The following is a 6729-nucleotide window of genomic DNA, read 5'->3' on the forward strand; positions in this document are numbered from 1 at the left end:
GCTGCTGGTTTTTCCCCCTGTCTCATTGGTTACCCTTCCTCAGTCTCCTGTGTTGTACTCTCTGTATTCCTGCTTCTAAATTGGAGTTGCTTCAGACCTTGAACTTGGGGTCTTTCCCCACCTCTGTCTTCATTCAGTATCCTGGGGGGTTAAATTCAAGTCCTTGGCTTTAAAAACCAACCTATTTACTGATGACCCTCAAGTTTTTATCTTCAAACCCAGCCTCTCCTCTCTTGATAAGAGACTTTGTTGTTGTTGTGTAGTCACTAAATCATGTCTGGCTTTTTTGTGACTCTATGGATTGTAGCCTGACAGGCTCCTCTGTCTGTGGGATTTCCCAGGCAAGAATACTGGAATGGGTTACCATTTTGGCAGGGAGACTACAGACTATTTATACAACTGCCTACTCAAAATCTGCTTTTGAAGTCTGATACGAATGCTAAACTCATCATGTCCAAAACCAACATCTTGATTGTCTGTTTTTAGCCAAATATGCATCTCTATTCACTTATTGATCAGGCCAGTGTTTGAGTGCATTCTTCAAAATACATTCCATATCCACCCCCCACCCCCCTCGCCATTTATTACTTTGTTAGCTGTTGCTTCCCTGGTGGCTCAGAGGTTAAAGCGTCTGCCTGGAATGCAGGAGACCTGGGTTCGATCCCTGGGTTGGGAAGATCCCCTGGAGAAGAAAATGGCAACCCACTCCAGTACTCTTGCCTGGAGAATCCCACGGAGGGAGGAGCCTGGTAGGCTACAGTCCATGGGGTCGCAAAGAGTCGGACACAACTGAGTGACTTCACTTTCGCTTTAGCTTTTTCTGCTCTGCTTCAAAGTACCGTCATCTCTAACTTGGCCCTGCAGTAGGTACCTATCTTGCTTCCCTATTGGCACTTATGTCCCTCTTTAGTCAGTTCTTCACTATGGCTAAGAACTCCATGTTCTCAGCTACAGTGATCTTTTAAAGAAGAAAATAGGAGCATATCACTTGCCTCTTCAAAATACACTAATAGCTTCTATCACATTAGTAGTATAAGGTCCAAAATTCATTATCATGTCCTTATAACCTTATAAGAACCCTTGTGATCTTGCCCTTGACTGGCTTTCCCAAATCATCTTACTATTGTCCTCCTTGCCATTGAACTCGAGTCATGTTGGTCTCCTGTTTCTCAAACATGTCAAGCATGTTCCCTTCACAAGGCCTTTCCTTTGTTTGAACACTAGTCTCGTGTCAATTTGGCTTGCTTCCTTATTTCATTATAGTCTTTGTTCAAATATCATCCCCTTGGAAACCTCGTCACTGTGCACTCAATTTAAGTAGAGCTCTCTTAAGTAGATTTCAACCCTTTGTTTTTTCCCTGCTTTATTTTTTCTTTGTAACACTACTATTTTCGTTCAATTTATAGACATATATTTTTGTTATCTGTCTCCTTCATTTGGAATATAAGATTTATGAGGACAGAAATTTTATTTGGAGCTCTTAGAATCACCATTGTATCATCAATACCTAGGCATTCATTAAACATGCACTTGTGTGGAATAGATTATTTTGACATTTTGGTTTTTCCTCTAGTCCTTTAAAATTTAGCTCATATGCATTCACCCTTCAGAAACAGTTTCCTTTTTAGTGTGCTGAAAAAATCAGGTTCCTGACCTAATAAGGGAGATCTGAAACAACGGTCAATTTACGAAAGAAATGGATGGGGAGGTTGTCAGAAAGCCACCTTATTTTAGTGACTTCATCTGCACTTTTTGTGTGTTTGTAATGTTTTCATGCAAAACTTTACTAGTTGTTTTTTTTCATACAAAAGAGCAGGTGCTGGAAGATATGAAATGAATACATTGGATCATGGAAGATATGAAATGAGTACATTGGATCATGGGCTCAGAATGGATTGCATTTATTACATGGTGGTGGTGAAGAGCATAGCTCTGGACTGAAACTAGGTTTGAGTTTTCTACCACTCAGCTGTCATGTGATTTGGGGCGAAATATTTAATCTTTCTATTACTTTATTTCTTCTTCTGTTAAGTTGAAGGAAAAAGAGTATATACATTACAGGATTATTGTCAGCACATACACAAAGCTTAGAATAGTGTCTACTACATTATAAGCACTCAACAAATAAGTATTGCTAAATTATGAAAATAATTATCATTATTCCCTCATTTCTGTTAGTCTTTCAAAGATCAAAGCAACTACTGTAGTTTTATCACAGGGATGGATTGAGGAAAAGGTGAAAAATTTCTTTGAGTTCTTTTCTTATCACTTAATCTGTTACTCCTTTAATTTGGAAAAACTTGTTCAGCGGAAGAAAAGCTTGTCATCTATCTAGGTCCCAGCAGGTGGGTAGAGGGTAACAAGAAGGTTACAAAACACGCTGCAAATATAAAATGGCAGGAAGCATGTCAAAATTAATTCCTCCTAATTTTGCAGCTGGACTGTGAACGATAGTTACAGTGGGACCTCCTAGAGGAGATATTAGCTGACAATCCAACTCCCAAATGCTGGAGTAAAATGAGGGCATTACTAATGCAACCATGATCTCCTGGCTTTGCAGAGTGACTTCCAGGTCACACTCGGACTAACACCAGCACACCGGAGACTTCATAGGGCACTTGTTAAAAAAAGTAAACATTCAGTGAAAAGTGTCTATTTTCCTTCTTGTCCAAGTCTTGGCTCCAGTTTGTATTAGCTTTGATAAAATGTTATTTGAAACAAAACACAAAGCCTGTAAGAACAACATTTACTGCACACTAGCCATTCACCTTCCAAAGTATTTCACGTGTAAATTCATTTAATCCTCACAATTATTTCATGAAATAGGTATTATTATTATCCTGATGTTACAGGAGAAACTTAAACAGCTTCAAGAGGTTTAGGAATGTATCCACAGTCACACAATTGGAAATGATGGAGCTGGGACTCCAGAATGCGAAATCTGACTTCAGAGGCCAGAAGCTTAAGCACACCACAATATTGTCTGGGAAAGTTTTTAAGCAGGCAAATTTTGTGCACGTTTTGGTTATCACTACTATTATTATCACAATTAGATCTCCTCTACATATGGAGATTTGTCCATTTCTCTTTTTAAAGGTATTTAAGGAAGAGTGCAAGGTACTGGACCAGGAGAATCCTTAGAAGCCTTATAGAACTTTGCACACAACCGTGTGACTAGGACCAAATTCATCCATGTCTATTCCGTTGGCTCATTCTTGTCAGCTGCCTTGTTTGAGACAGTTACCTGACTTATTTAACAATGTAGTTGTATTCTTTGGCTTTTCCAGCAGAGTTGTAGGAAGGCCCATTGTCTCTTTCCTTCAGCTCCATGTCAGTGCTGGAGGGACTAAAAATGGAATAGCCAATCCTCGTTAGCTCTCTTTGCCATATGTGTGAATTTTAATAAATGCATTCTGTAGTTAGGTTCCAGCTGCCAAGTAGAAATGAAATAATAGCAGTCAAGAATCTTCCTAAAGCAAGTAATTGCCAGAAATGTCCCCCTAGTAAGTACTTACTCCTTATTCCTTGAGGCTGATCTGCTTGTGAGATTGGAGGTGTTTCTTCCTTCTAGAACTGGTTGTTGTTGTTCAGTAGCTAAGTCACGTCTGACTCTTTGCAACCGCATGAATTGTACCATTCTAGGCTTCCCTGTCCTTTACTATCTCCCTGAGTTTGCTCAAACTCATGTCCATTGAATCAGTGATGCCACCCAACCATCTCAACCTCTGTCACCCCCTTCTCCTCCTGCCTTCAATCTTTCCCAGCATCAGGGTCTTTTCCAGTGAGTCAGCTCTTCATATCAGGTGGCCAAAGTATTGGATCTTCAGTTTCATCATCAGTCCTTCTAATGAATATTCAGGGCTGATTCCCTTTTGGATTGACTGATTTGATCTCCTTCCTGTTCAAGGACTCAAGAGTCTTCCCCAGCACCACAGTTCGAAAACATCAATTCTTCAGCACTCAGCTTTCTTTATAGTCCAACTCTCACATCCTTACATGACTCTGGAAAAACCATAGCTTTGACTATGCTAATCTTTGTTAGCGAAGTGATGTCTCTACTTAAGACCTACAAGACCTCCTAGAACTAACACCAAAAAAAGATGTCCTTTTCATCATAGGGGACTAGAATGCAAAAGTAGGAAGTCAAGAGATATCTGGACTAACAGGCAAGTTTGGCCTTGGAGTAAAAACATGGCCATGGGATAATACGGCCACCGCAGCCTGAAGAGGCTTGGGTGGCCTGGGAAACAGCTTTGCAAAGATTACCCTGGAGATGGAGGTGGGAGCAGGATAATGACCAGCACCCCCAGTTCCCAGCATGGAGCCAGTGGCAGTGGAAGATTGGCCCTGGGTAACCAGTGGAATACCGTGGTACCATCCACTCCTGGGTGACTCAGGGACTGTGATGAGACCGAGGGGACCATGATCCATGGTGAAGCCCCTTCCCTGTAGAGACTTGATTAAGGATGTTTTGACTAAACTTCCAACCTTAAACTCATGATACAAACATTTTATCATACTTTGAAAATGGGGTGAGACTACTCTTCCCCTTCTGATTTTGGCACTTGTGTTCATATATTGGGGTGATAGAGGAGTGTGAGCTTTAGAGGCAAGTGGGAAAAGAAGCTGATTTTATTTACAAGCTGCTGAGACTCTCAACACATTACTTGTTTATTTTGTAAAACGGGATTCATAATACACTCTAGATGAGTGATACATGACATAAAAAAGGCATATATATGTATATAAAATATATGACATAAAATACACTCAGTAAATGGCATTATTATTAATTGTAATACTTAACAAGTTTTAGGGACTCTGTATTCAATCTATGAAGACATGTCCTAAATTATCATTTTGTTTGGACCCATATTGCCAAAATACTAAGAGACTTCATGAAAAAATAGTTTTCCTTTCAATAGATGAGACTATAGTCAACTTTGCAGAGACATATGGAAATACCACAGCCAGCACAAACCTTCAAAAATAGGGTAATGCAAACTGTTTACCCTGAGTACAGTATGCCAGTGTGTCTTTAAAACCACTTCAATCCTCTGTATGTCATTTTCTTCACCTGCAAAGTTAGAATGTTAGCTATCTGCAAATTTCCTACTAGCTCAAAACTTCTGTTGGCTTATTGGCCAGGTGAGAGATAGCATGAGTCAGAGATTCTGAGTTTAGAAACAATGTGTTTAAATTAAGAAAATGCTCCTCAAAATGAAAGTTACATTCTGTAGCCCCTAAGAACAGAATATTACTATCTTGACCACAAAGCTTCCCTGTACAACAATAATGCAGAGTCAAGAAATTAATTGGACTGTAAGGCACAGTGTATTAAAAACATCTCCTGAAGCTAGGAAAACAGGCTGGCCTCAGGAATGTTGTCTATAACCATTTCCAATGGCTTATTCATTTCCATTTTTTTAAGATACAACCCTCAAACACAAACATTTATTTCTTGAACATTTTTTTTCACACAGTTTATTGGACATAACCTGGGTTATCAACTGTTAATAAACATTCTCCACCCACACAAGTTGAACAGTGTGATGTCATTTATGCTATGACAAGTCTTGCATTTAGAAAGCCAGAGAAATATTAGTGACTTACTCTAAAACTTGATTATGGTACTTTATGAATATAATGTTAAAAATTAATTAATTAAAAAAATAAAGGGAATTCCCTGGCAATCCATTGGTTAAGACTGCATGATTTCATTGCTGTGAGCACAGGTTCCATCCTTGGTCAAGGAACTAAGATCCAGCAAACTGTGCAGTGCAGCCAAAAACAAATAAATAAATAAAATAAATATAACATTTAACACTATATTAAGTAGGAAGTAAGAACATCAACCATAATTATCTCTGAGCCTCTTGAAGGCAGGAACTATCTAACTCATCTTTATTTTCCCAGTACCTGACACAGGCGAAAGGAAATGTAAATATTGAAGAGAATATTTGACATTTGTACCATGGATATTTTGAGTTGATTTCTTGAGTTAGTACAACAATTTCTCACGTGTTGTGCTAATTTTTCTCAAGTTTTATTTTCCTGCATATTTTATCATTTAATCTTAAAAAAAAAGTTCTATGAGTTATTTGGAAAAATAGGAGTAATTCTTCACATGGAATCTAATAGTGAATCAAAAATCCATCTACCCTTTGTGCTTAGTCACTCAGTCGTGTCTGACTCTTTTCAACTCCATGGACTGTAGCCTGCCAGGCTCCTCTGTGGGATTCTCTAGGTAAGAATACTAGAGTGGGTTGCTATGCCTTCCTCCAAGGTATCTTCTCAACCCAGGGATCAAACCCAGGTCTTCCGTATTGCAAGCAGCTTCTTTATCGTCTGAGCCACCAGGGAAGCCCATCTGTCCTTTTAAGACTAGTCATTTCTCTTCAGTTCCAACTATTAGATGCTCCTAAACATCATCTGGTTTGGAGCAAAGCAAGTTGTTGCTTTCTAGCCATATGACTTGGAAACTTAACCTTTACTTAACCACTCTAGCCTCAGTTTCCTTGTTTGTAAAATGTCTTTGTTGTTGTTGTTGTTGTTGTTTTGTTCTTGTTATTAGACATAAAATATATAAACCTCTAGCACAATGCCTGGCACATACATGGAGGAGCTACTATTACTGTCTTATTATGAAGCCATTTGCCCCACAACGAAGATATGACATTTTCTGCAGGAAAATCAATCAAGACCTGCTGCTGTCACTTTATTAAGACT

General features: G+C 39.0%; 1 non-coding gene across 1 annotated transcript; it reads left to right on the top strand.

Moving 5' to 3' along the window:
• The first annotated feature begins 604 nt into the window (after positions 1-604).
• On the top strand, positions 605-676 carry TRNAS-GGA (transfer RNA serine (anticodon GGA)). The gene has a single exon. It is a non-coding gene; the product is annotated as a tRNA-Ser (tRNA).
• The last annotated feature ends 6053 nt before the right edge of the window (positions 677-6729 follow it).

Source organism: Ovis aries, chromosome 1, assembly GCF_016772045.2.
Source record: "Ovis aries strain OAR_USU_Benz2616 breed Rambouillet chromosome 1, ARS-UI_Ramb_v3.0, whole genome shotgun sequence".
NCBI lineage: Eukaryota > Metazoa > Chordata > Mammalia > Artiodactyla > Bovidae > Ovis > Ovis aries.